The following is a 12,898-nucleotide window of genomic DNA, read 5'->3' as shown; positions in this document are numbered from 1 at the left end:
CTGTGCTGTGCTTTGCTCCTTTAATCCCAGAACTTCAGCTTGGTTTTACAGATAAATTTCCTCTTTTGCAAAAAGCTGACTTCTCCAAACTTGCATAAAGCCCTGTGGCCAAGGGTCTGGTTCTTGGCAAATCCTCAGGACCACTGTGCTGACCACCCTAATTCTTCTTGGTATCCACAGCAGCAACTGCACGAGGGATCTGAAACACATCTGCCAGACACTGTAGTAGATCATACACAACTTGAAAGGGTCAGAGCTCTACAAATTCTGTCCCAAAGGCAGCCTGGTCTATGCAGATTACATTGCCACAGTGTAAGGAAATTATTCTTCCAGCATACATACGGCAGCAGATGCTCTGACATGATACATCTTCGCTTTCATCTCAAAAATCCCTAAAAAAAGAGAAATGATGATATCACCAAACAAAAAGGTGTTCTGTTTTTAAGAATGATGAGTTCCCAAACTGAATGGTTTCAAGGAAAACCATCTATCTGAAAACAAAGCCTCTATTTTCTAGCAGATGAGAAAAGCTCTGAAGTTCGCCTAGGGCATTTCCAAGCACCTCTTTGTACAGCGTTCATTAACTTCAACCTTGTTATCACCCCATTTCCCTCTCTTCATCACCGGCCATCATTAAGTTCTTCTAAACTCTAAAGGTTAATTACAACATAATTGTTCCCCTTACAGTGACTGATCCATAGATCCACCAGTTTTTTTCCTTTTAAGTAGCAAATAAAGAAATAGAACTGAACTATTCTTATTTAGGATCTGTTCTGAAAGAGCTTTCTTACATATTAATAAACAATTTCTATGCCAATACAATCTAGGAAGTACTTATATAATTTACATAAACCAGTGGGGTGCCTTGAAAGGGGGGTTTAAAGGAATTGTGGGGAGGGAGATAAAACTACCCTTGTGGTCCATATTTTTCACATCAGATGCAAAATACAGCAGTAACTATCAAAGTGCAGCTGCAGCAGCTGAGCAGTTTATGGAATTTCTAAGCAGGATTAGCAATGGGTTTCAACTTTGCTACTCACACAAGCACACACAGCTTTAATCTGGAGGGGAGTTACAATTTTGCTTATCTTTATATCAGTCAGGTGTGGAAAAGGGCAAGTAAGTCATAACAGAGAAAAATCTCCTTACACCCATTTCATCAGGATCCCAGACTTGAGTTTTTGTTCTTTGGCTTTAGATTTACTTTCCACACACAACAGATTACACACTCAGATGATGTGGCAGATCAGCATTACAAGATCTTAGACCACTTTTTGGTGACAGGCTAAACCTCATGTATAGTTTAAAATGGCAATTATTTAATCCTAATGTTCTGTCATTTTTAGTATATTTGTGGTTTATTTTCATTATAAGTGGCATGTTAAATTAGAATGTTAGTCTAAACAGAGGGCATGAGGTAGAGGAGTTGGAGAGGCTGATGGACAATATCCTGATTAATAAAATGGAGAGCAGTAGTCATGCTTTTTTAAAGCCCAGTATGTTTTTTTGATGATGTAAAATCAAATAATCATATGAAGACAGAGGTGGAGATTCAATGGCAGTGCAGACATGTTGTCAAAAGTCCATCTGTGGGGAAAAAAATGACAGAGGGGAAGTATGTGAAGCAATGAGAACAAAATATCAGTGATAAATTAGTGGCAGACTGTATAAAGAGCTCCTGTGTTTAGGTGCTTTAATTTCAGTCGCCAGTAGAGAGGCAGCAGTTGGCAGATGTGAATAAACTGTCAATAATAATCACCATTTAGAGCTATAATGTATATTCCACCTGCAGCAGGGGAAAGGGAAAAGTCTAGCAATGAGAGATTTAGAGAAAGAAATGAGAAAGAAACAGGCAATGGGAAAAGGGAAGTTATGAGTGTGAAATACAGATTCATGCAGTAGGCTGAAAAGGGAAAGAAATAAAGGTCACAGCATAAAGAAAATGAACTACTAGACAGAAAACAGACATCACAATGCAGAGCAAAATGTTATGAAAGGCATGGGAGAGTACAACACAGATAATGGTTGTTAAACCTTGCAAAGAAGAGGAATAAAGAAGCTCTTCGACAAGCAAATAGGGAAAAGCAGAGCAGGGTTTTGAGAGAAAAAGAATTGTTATCATCAGAAAATATTTTTACATTTGGTAAATCTGAATTAGCTTAGATTCATTGGCACCAATTTTGAGGAGTGAAATTCCTGTTAGAGATTCGAAATCTGCAAAAAACTGATTTTAGATAAATGTCACTTCCAAATACCTATGTCTTGAATTGCAGATTGTAACATGTATCTTAGTTACATTAGGACAATAGTTGTGCTGGCAATATTCAGGGCTAAATACTTCAGAAAAGGACACCTCAAGCTCTAAAAGCCTGTACAATCCAAGAGAAAAGGTAATCCAACAAGAATGATCTAAAAACTATTTTCTCTGTTGGTCTCTTTTCCAATTAAGATAAAATTTTGAATTTCAAAGGTAGATTTTTGTTTTGCTTTCCTTTCTAAAATATTAATGGGGGTTGCTTGTCCTTGCAATTCCTGAAATTAATTAAGAGATGAAGTTTGCTTGCATGCAAGCTGTGAGTGTTTAGATTTAAGTTTCTGACAGAAACCACGTCAGATCTGTGTGTGTCCATAGTGCTTTTTGAAAGGTGTTCAAAAGTCTCACTAATGTTACAGAACATGTGATAAAATCCAGATGAAAGCATTGCACTTGGGACAAAAAAACCACTCAGTTGTATGAAAGGAAACAATTTGAAGATTTCTCACTCTCTTTTGGAGAGCCTTGAGCTTATAATACTATTCACATTTGAGATAGGAACATCTTTGGAGCAGCCATTGCCTTTTGTTTGAGCAGCCACCTGCACCTTAAAGGTTTAGGCTTATAAAAGGTTTAGGCTCACCAGCTCCAGGTTAGAAATATTTGGGTTTATTCCTGTAGTATCTGTTGGCCATTATCAAGTTGACATAATTATTAAGTCAATGTCAGATATTTAAAAATCTAATGAATATAAATATTAATTGTGAAATCTTATATTAGTCTCTTGAACTCTTTACAAAATAAGCATGAAGCTTGCTTTGACAAAAGTCGGGCATTAGAGTTGTGCTGCACTGCCAAACCGAGCATAGTGTTGGATTAAATTAATAAACAAGTAATCTTGTTGGCAGAACTCTCAAGAATCTTGGTTAACATTTTGGTTGGGTATCTATTAAGTCTTCTGACTGTTTACTATATTTTTCTATTACGTGTCAAGCATAAAAAATATTACTTGTTTCCCACGTCAGTCTGCCTCATCCTGCAACTTTCATTTTCTGTTTACTCTCCAAAAAATGAAAATATAAAGTAAGAGGGGCAGAGAAATTTAACACTAACTGGCAGTGAAAATAGCACCATCATTTAAAATCACACCATGTCATTAAACTTTGTTATGATGGACTGCTGGGGTTCATTTAGCTTGTGAATCACTTAGACCTTTCACTTCAGATGAAGCAATGACAAAGCCAGAGCTCATGAAATCAGGTAGTAATACATAAAATTAAGCAGTCACCACCTGCTCCACCAGAATTAATCAAAATGTGGAATACCTATTTCTTCTTGAGCAAAATGAGATTAGACACTTGGGAATATGTTTAATCTCACTAGGACAAGGTGGTGCAGTTACAACTGTACAGTGGAGAATCATAGGAAAACCCAACAGGTACTTAGAACAAGCCTGGATATACCAATTTTTTTAACAGAATTCACTTCCTCCATCACCGTGTTTTATAAGCCATTCCTACATTAACTGCAATATTCTGCAGATTTCCTGCTGGAACTCTATACACACTTCTCTTCACAAAGGAGAAAAAACCCAGCCCAAATCCCTGTTCAGTTATTGGCTATACTCAAACTCCCTGCAAGGCATTACACCTTAACTATCAAAAAATAAAGCACACAGCTGAAATTTTGATGTTTGGTTACAAACCAAACTCAGAAAGCAATGACTTGAGGAAGCTTGTTAAATTTCCTTTGAGAAGATAAGTATTCAAAATTCCCAATGAAATAAACTAATAGTTCCCACCAATCTTTTGCCCCACCATTTAATTTGGAGCAGTTGAATAAGTGCAAATGCTAGAGCTTGCAGTATTTAGTACAAAGTTTCATTAAGGTATCATGCAAAGGAACAGCTTTTTCAAAAGCATTAACAGGTGACTGCAGCTGCTTCACCAGAGCTTTCTCATTACAGCAAATGATTTTGCAGCACTTTCTTTAGCACCACACAAATGTCCCATCCACCATGAGAGGGATGCAGACTCTAGTTTTTAAATACCTTGAAAAGGAAGCCAGCCCAAGAAAACCAGAAGAATTTGTCAGTGACCTATTAGCAATGAACAGAGAAGGGGAAGACTTTGAGATGGTCAAAGAATCCAAATTTATTCTGGAGTACAACGGCTTATACATGTATTCTAGGAAGATTAGTAATGTTTACTACAATGATTAGGTTAAAATCACATACACAAACTTATTCATATTACAACATTTCTTGCTTGCATAGTTTAATGGAATTTTCTTTTTCCAGTAAACCTGTCTGATTTAATCTTCTTGGAATCTTGATTTAATTCTCAAAGTTCCATTTGCTTTTGCCAAGGCATTTTGTTTATCAAATCTCTTGTGCTAATAAGGTCCAAAGTCCATCATCTGTCTTTTGTCCCAATATCCCAACAGTGGCCTACCTACAAGTGATACTTTCTAAAGATCCACAGTCCAAAAAAACCCATTCTATAATAATGCTGACACTGTGAAGTCAGTTCAGTGATTATTTCACTGTTTTAGCACAGGTGTGTGGAATTCTGCTCTCAGAACCATAACTGGCTACAAACATTGATAAAACCCTCAGCAGGTTCTGAGAACTCCTAATGATTTACAAAAACAAGCTTCCAGTCTTGAAAAAGGATAGGTCAGAGAATTATTAATGCCCAATGAGACTTTACAATTAAGCTGAACTTTGCATAAAAATCTTCCATGTGAAATCAGAGCTCTCTGTCGCAAGGGTGGCAGCACTGGCCTTACAGGTGCTGCCCACCTTGGCTTACCAAGCCCTGTCCTGCCCAAAATACAGCCTCAGGAGTGCCCAGGGCTGGGGACATCCCCAGCTGTCCCTGCCTTGGGACAGGGGGACAGACCCTGCCTGCCAGGCTCTGCCCTGGGCACCCCCACCACTGCTCCTGGTGTTGCTTAAGAGCAAAAGGACAAAATCTTGCAGTGGTAGAATAAAAGCACCTCTGTAATGAAAGCTTTCAGGTGCACAAATATAGCTCTGCCCTCACTTGGTAAAGAATTACTACAATTTCTATAAACTGATAGATCCTGCAGTTAAGTCCAATAGGAGACCAGTTACCCCAGCACCCCACTCTTGGTTCAGCTCCTTGGACTTGACCCAGGGGCTTTTTTGCCCCATTTCTTGTTGTGTCTCAAGTTCTGGTAGGAAAAAAATAGAAGCTTTCTTCTTAAGGATAAAACTAAACAGAATTTCAAGAATATATTAGTAAGAATTTGCTAAACTGTGAGAGAGGGCACAAAATGTACTAGAAGCTACACAACTTTATATATTGAAAATCCACAAATATATGCAAAATATATAAAAAGTTGAAAAATATCTTTAGGTATGACTGGCACCCTGGCCCTCACTGCACACCCACAGGAAGATAGTCTTTTTTTTCCCCCCACATCTTCTCTTTTCTTACCCACATACACTGACCATTTAAGACACAGTGCATGCTTACTCCAGCTCGATTTCTTGCTGCTCAGAACACTGCTCTATCAGGTCCTTTAATCAGTATAATCAGGAACACACTTATTACTTTCTAAGCACGTCTTACAGTTGCAATTGTTAGGCTAACAAATGGAAAAAAGGAACAGTAAACCCCTCTGCTAGTTTTCAGTATTCATCCGTTTCACTGCAGTATTTTTAGCTTGCTGCTTACTATTATTCACATATTCCAAAGCTGAGACTTGTCAAAGCTTTCAGGAACTGGGTGAAAAATTCCTTCAAGACCTTCAGCTGGGGACAGTGACAACGATGGCTTTGCCTTTCTTTTACAAAGCACCTCTCAGGACAAGCACAAGGCATTTGTAACAATTCGAGTGAGGCTGTTCTGCAGCAACTTTCTTTATTATTGTGTGAAACATCGTTGTCTACACCCTTCAAAAAGGCCTCAAAGATGCAATTCACTGCAATAATCTTATTCACAATGTATCCATTCATCTTTTCCATTTACATTTGAAAGTACTGCTCCTGGACTCCACCACAGAACAGTATTCACAAGATTAAGCACTTCTGTCCATTGAAAGGATACCTTTGAAAAAGTGAAAATTTTGGTTCTAATTGAAGAGAACTTAATTTCTTCAATATGCTCTGCTTTATAAACTGTGTTCCAACAGCCTGATTAGGTCTTTTTTAATCTAGTTTTTCTTTACTGAGTGGTTACAAGACAAGTGACTCGGAAGATACATCCTGCAGAAAAGAAAAACAACACATTTAGGCTGGGGAGTAAGCTGTACAACAACCAGGGAGTTAAAAAGAATGACAAAACCATTATGTTTCAAGACAAAAAGAATAATGTGTGGAAGTTGGCTACATCGATAACTAATTGTAAAGTATACATCCAGTCCTAGAGGTGATCCAATAATTGAAATCTGCTGTTGGTCCTGTTTAGCAGGGTCAGCTCATAATTCAAGTGATTTTTGCACTTCTCATTGATTTTATTTAGCAGTAGATTTGTGGTTCAGAAAAGACTCTTCATTCCTCAGCATTGGTTCAGATTCAATGAAAGCAATCACACTTGACTAAATATGTCTGCATGTAATCTTTAAAAACATGCAAATAAGAATTCTTTTAGACCATATAATAACAAAACTGTACACAATAAAAATTGGTGGATTTGTTTTCCTCTTTAAGCTTACAATATTCATAGGAATGCTGTATTACTTTCATTATTTCAAAAAAAGCCAATTGATAATATTTTTCTCTAAATATTAGTTATCAGACTCAGGGGCAGTTAAAGCAGTAGGAGATAAAAGTAAAAAAAAAAAATCTCAAGAAACTAGAGAAGTTGTCTCAATTACAGAATCACACACATTAGAAAACCAAAACTGCTATTTTTGCAGTTTGTCATGCTGCTTCCCAAATACAGAGAAATCTCTTCCTTTTTTTGTGAACTTTGACAATTCTATTTTATATTACATGGACTGAAGGGAGAAAATAATAGGGGATGTGCTGTCTTCAGAAGTCATCCTTGCTGAACTACAGCGGGACAAGATCTCCTCAAAGCTTCACTTTGTGTCTGGCACAGGGACTGTGGGGATCAAGGCCTGACTCCAGGGAAAATTATTAACAAGATTTATATCCAGCTTTTGTAGAAGGAATATATTTCACTTTTCTTTCATGTGATGAGAATGTATTTCACTCTTGACTCACTTGTGATAGCTCAGTAGTGTCAATGGATGTTCCTTTTCCCTGTCACTACACTTTCCATTTCCATACCTTCACAACTGTTAAACTTTTGTTTCATGGGGTTTCTTTGTTTCATGGCCTTGTTCTTCTGCCTTTCTGGAGTCCACCAGACAAGAGCCAATATCAAAAGAGCCAAGAGGGGAAAATACCTGCAACAGCCACTGGGTAGTGAAGAACCAGGATGCTGAGGCACAGGCAGCAAAGCTCAGAGACAGAAACTGAAAACTCTGTTCCATCTGCTAGGCTGCCAACACTTCTCTTTGAGAGCCCCAGCAGATCACTCAGAAAGAAAAAAGGTCACAACAAAGTTGTGGTTTGACACACAATCAAGGCAATCATCAGGATGAGAAATAAGAGCAACATCAGAATTCTGACACTTTTCAGCCCTGGGGCATGTGCAATTCAGGCAAATGAATATTTCTGAATCAAGAGAGGTTTTTTACCCAACTCTAAAAACCTAAATAATGTTCTGCAGGTGCTTTATACAGGTATTTTTTTCTTTGGTTTAATCTGACCTTTAGCATTTCAGGCTGAAGACTTCTGTGATGCTCTGCTACAATTTGCTATTGCCCTGGTTCCCATTCCTAACCCATGACAAAATTCACCAGACAGAAGGAGCAACAGAGAGAAAAGAATTCGCAGACTTTGCTCTCTCTCTTTTTCAGACCTGCAGAATCTCATGGTGCCATTACAATCTTTGTGGGTGACAGATAACTGAGCAAGTGACAGCAAAGTCATAAGATTTTGATTTAGAAGAAAAGTAAACTGTCTGCACCCTTAAAGAGTTGTTTAAAAAATGCTGCTTAACAACGTCGCAATTTAATTTCTAGCACAAATGCATAGCAAACGTGATGAGATGGTAAACTCCAACTTTTAAAATAAAAACCCTCATGTATCAGACTCTCCATGTGTATTAAAAACATCAGAAGGAACTGAGAGGGGAAAAGGACTGAATTATGTTTTATAAGACCATATTCACAATTTTCTTTGCAAATTCTCCAATTTATTTATGATGAGATACTTAAAGTAATATTTACTGGTACTAGTTCTCCCAATAAGTCAAGAATGCCTCCATTAAACCTTTTTCAATATTCCTTCATTTCTGGGGTAAGAATCATGGGACTGAAAAGATGATATCTTCACGAGTTTATCTGATACTAAGTAGAAGTAAGCTGTAAAATACAGACCACTTCTTCATTTTCTCTTTCTTTTAATCAGTTTTGATTTGGAAATTTGCTAAATAACATGGATCTTCCTGCTATTTTCTCTTCTACTTTTAACACAGAAGAGACACTTTCCAGTTCTTAAATGGTAAGAATTTCAGCAACGTATAGAGAAGCTTTACCCTAAGTCATTTTTTAACTAAACTGAATCTGGAAAAGACAACATCCATCTGATGCACTGAAACAATCATATATTAATATAACTTGCTTATTCACCTGAACAAATTCTCAGAGAACTGCTTTAAGAGAACTCCAAGAATAGCATCCTTTGTAGCCTGTCTTGCCTGAACCAACAACTCTAACAACAAAGAAAAACTCTAGTCCTAGGCCTACAGAAATCAGCTTCTAAATAATGTAGAGGGCAGCTAGTCCCATGTCTTGGTTAGAGGCTGTTAAACAGGTTAAAAAAAAAAAAAATCAAACCCCAGGTCTTTAATTCTCAGGTAAGCAGAACATACAAAAATTAAATGCCTGTTTCTCTTGTACAGAGCAGCTCTAACACAACTCCTCTTCGTGCCAGCTGGGAGGTGCCCTTTGACTCCTGCCTAACACAAAGTGCAGGATTTCCATTGGCAAAATTGCACACTAACAGGTAAATTGCAGAGGAGAGTTCAGAATTATTCTGATCCAGAAAAAAAATAGAAAGAGAGACCAAAAACCCTATGAGCAAGCCTTATCATACTGCAGGCCTGCTGCCAAACCTCTGAGCTCTGCAAATATGAGAGGTTTGAGGCATTAGTGTAGAAAACACAAATGTTGCCTACCTTCCATATCATTTGTAGGAAGTGTTGCATCTATGTAATCAAAACCTGTGTTTAATTATGCCATTTTCCATGAACAGGATAACTTTATTAAGCTACACTGTGAGCTAAACAAACTGGGTTAATACCCTAGAACTGCTTGATTCAGGACTTTCAGGTCAAATTCTATCACACTAATTGCTGCAAATCATAAGTGACATTACAGCTGTATCTGTACAAACAACTTGATTTGCTCCAAACCCCAAATAGGTGCTTCAGAATGCCCATGAATGATGAATGAAGGTCCTTAATTTACACAATACTTAATTTCAGCACTCAGAAGCTCACATCCTCTGGTCTATCATACCTTGCAGCTGTGAAAATACCCAGGTCCCAAATCCTGAGCTAGGGAGCCTTTAGACCATGCTCTTCCACAAGAAAAAAATCAATCCCACAACTAATGCAGTGACCTTCTGGTTCCTCAAAACAGTAATTTTCATTTTCATCTTGTCCACTCTTTACCTGAGGCAGAGTGGTGGCACTTTTAGAAAGTATAATTTCACACCAAATGAAGAGCTATTTTCAACAGTGCTTCAGAATAATCTCTTTTTTTGAAGGAGTGTTATTTTCAAGTAATTCTTACATTTATGGCCTCTTCTACTTTAGAAAGCTTTTGGAAAGACCAGTAAAAAGACTTACCAGCCATTTAGATAGAAAGGGCAGAAGAATGTGATTGTTAGCTAGAAAATCTCCTGGCATCTGTGCTTGTTTGATGAAACCCAAGATACCAGGCTTGGATACAAACCTGTAGTAGCTGATTTCATACTAAGAGCTTTAGCTTAGCTCTTTAGAAGTACATAAGATTGAACCATTAAAATGCATGAGACACTTCAGCATGAAATACTCCTTATTTGAGGATGCAAAGTTACAATGAAATCTTTTGCTTTGGTATTGTGCCCTCTAAGAAAACTCACACAATTGTCCAATTTCTGCACCAGACAAGGTTCATTTCTTTGTTGTCCACACAAAGAAACACTACCAAACAAACCTCCTGCACAGATCATAAACATGGCTTAAATTTCATTAGTAACTCCAAAATTCGTCTTGGAATGCCAGCTAATACCCCAGTAATAGTCACTGCCTGTCAAAGTACTGGATAACATTAACCTTGATTATTTCAAGTCAAATATTTCTTTTACCTGTCAAGCCTTCAAACTCAACCTACACACTGATTCTAACAAAGGCCAGTGTATTTCTATCCCTGAATTACACCCCCAGGTATGTCCAGGAGACTTAGTATTTGAAACTGCTGTAGATAAAAAAAAATTCTTGCTACATCTCTTAATAGTCACATGTAGAAAAAGAATCAGCCATGTTTTTATTTAAGCTTATTTTCATAAGGATTAAAAAACCTTTAAAAATACGTCATGGAAAAAAAATCATATATATTTATACCATCACATGTTTCTAACATCAAGTCTTACATGACCAGCATAACAAATGACAGATAAAATGCCATCTATAGAATCACTGCTAAGAACACAAAACATTGTTGTTCCTACTGCTCTTTACTACTATGATTCATGCTCTTGAAAGTGCTATGGAACAATTGGATACTTCATATTGGCAATCCTAAAGATTTTTAGATAGAAGATCTAATTAATGTTTTCAAGTAGCAAACCTGCATGCACACAGCCTCCCTTCTGGTTTACTGCAAGTTTCTGACAGCATTCACAGAATATATCAATTATCAGCTGCTACATTAATTATTTTTAACTGCTCAATGAACTAACTTTCAGGCTGCACTACACTTGCCTTGATATATAATGACCATCCAGGCTGTTTTCTCTTACCTTTCATTTCCAAAAGTACAAATGCCCAAAGTCAGAACACAGAAGAATTATGCTTAAGCCCCACAGCACTTGAAACAACTCAGATGCTGAAATAAGCAAAATTATTACAATTACTAGTCCTCTGAATCACAGAATAATGAATAGACAGACACTTAGAATTGGTTGTTTAGACCCATCCTTCTACCAGCTTTGAGAGGTTTCCTTTATAGTGCTGTTTGTGTTGCAGGTGGGTTTGGCAAAGTGTGATCTAACTAAAATTATATGTGTTAGTTAAATTGTATTGCCAACATCTGCAGTTTTCACCACACAGACTTCATTAGCACAGCAATAGCCTTGGAAATACAGCTGAAACTAAAAGCTCTTCTAAGTTTCCTGTGACCTTTGAATCTTTTCCTGTCTTGCAGACAAATATCTCCGCCTTAAAACTGTACCCTTAACACAGTCCTAGAGATGCCATTGGCTACTGAGAAACACTGTTCATTCTGCAGTGAGAAAACAATGAAATATTACAGAAAAAAATATTTTATACAAATTAAAAGCTATTTGTTTCAATTCCCAGCTAAGAAGAAAAAAAGATGATGTGTTTAGATACTGCTGTGTTAACACTCCTAGTTAAAGGACAATTTTATATACCTTAAGATGGGCTGAAAATGAGATGGAATGTGACTTCAAATTAATGTTAAATGCTGTATTTAGCATTTCCTAATCAACTGCTAACCAAGACTCATCTACAAAATAAATGCATGGAGAATTTAAACAGTTTATTAAGATGGTAAAGGATTAATGCATTGTTCAATAAAAATCTTTGAAATACACAAGTAATGCAGGTATGAAGCCTAACCTCATCCAGACAGACAATGAGAAATTACATATAAAATACAAGATAAATGTAACGAATTAACATATAGCCATATACTGATAGCAGCATTTTCTCTCACTGGTGAAACAATGAACAACAATTATTATTTATACACTGATACTTTGATTGCTACCCTAAGGTTACAAAAAAGAATCAGCTTGGCTCATCTTTTAAAAACGCTGGAGAATTTAGCAATAAGAATCAGAAGCCATGCTGCCAAGCCATGGCACAAGTTAGATGTAGATCTGTGACCCTTTTTAAAAATGCCAAGGCCAAAAGTGGCAATGTTTGGAGTAATTTTTGCCGTTTGGTACCTGTGAAGCAGCAGATTCTGGAAAGAATGTCATACATCATACATCACTGCAGTGTTGTTTGCTTGTGCTAAACAAAATAAATTCCTCTAATTATTTATGTATGTCAGTGTATTGCTGATTCACAGCTTCTCTAATTTCAGCTGTGTTTGGCATTTTGCCCTGGATTTGCTTCAGACCCCTGTCATTTGTCTTTGCAAGGGAGTAATCGTTTCCTTGGCAAAGGATGTGACACTTATTGTGAGATACTAAGTAGCCAAGCAGTTGTTTCCTTAAACACAGTGGGAAAAGACGTTTTGAATAAAGAAGCTTTTAAACTAAATAGAGTAAGTGTCAGGGGCTTAAGATGTATATTCCATTTCACTGAGGGCTGATATTGCACCATTTATTTTCCATGGGTATGAAGTAGTCCGAGGAGTTGTTTA

Source organism: Lonchura striata, chromosome 2 (assembly GCF_046129695.1).
Source record: "Lonchura striata isolate bLonStr1 chromosome 2, bLonStr1.mat, whole genome shotgun sequence".
Taxonomy (NCBI): domain Eukaryota; kingdom Metazoa; phylum Chordata; class Aves; order Passeriformes; family Estrildidae; genus Lonchura; species Lonchura striata.
This window is presented reverse-complemented; position numbering follows the sequence as displayed.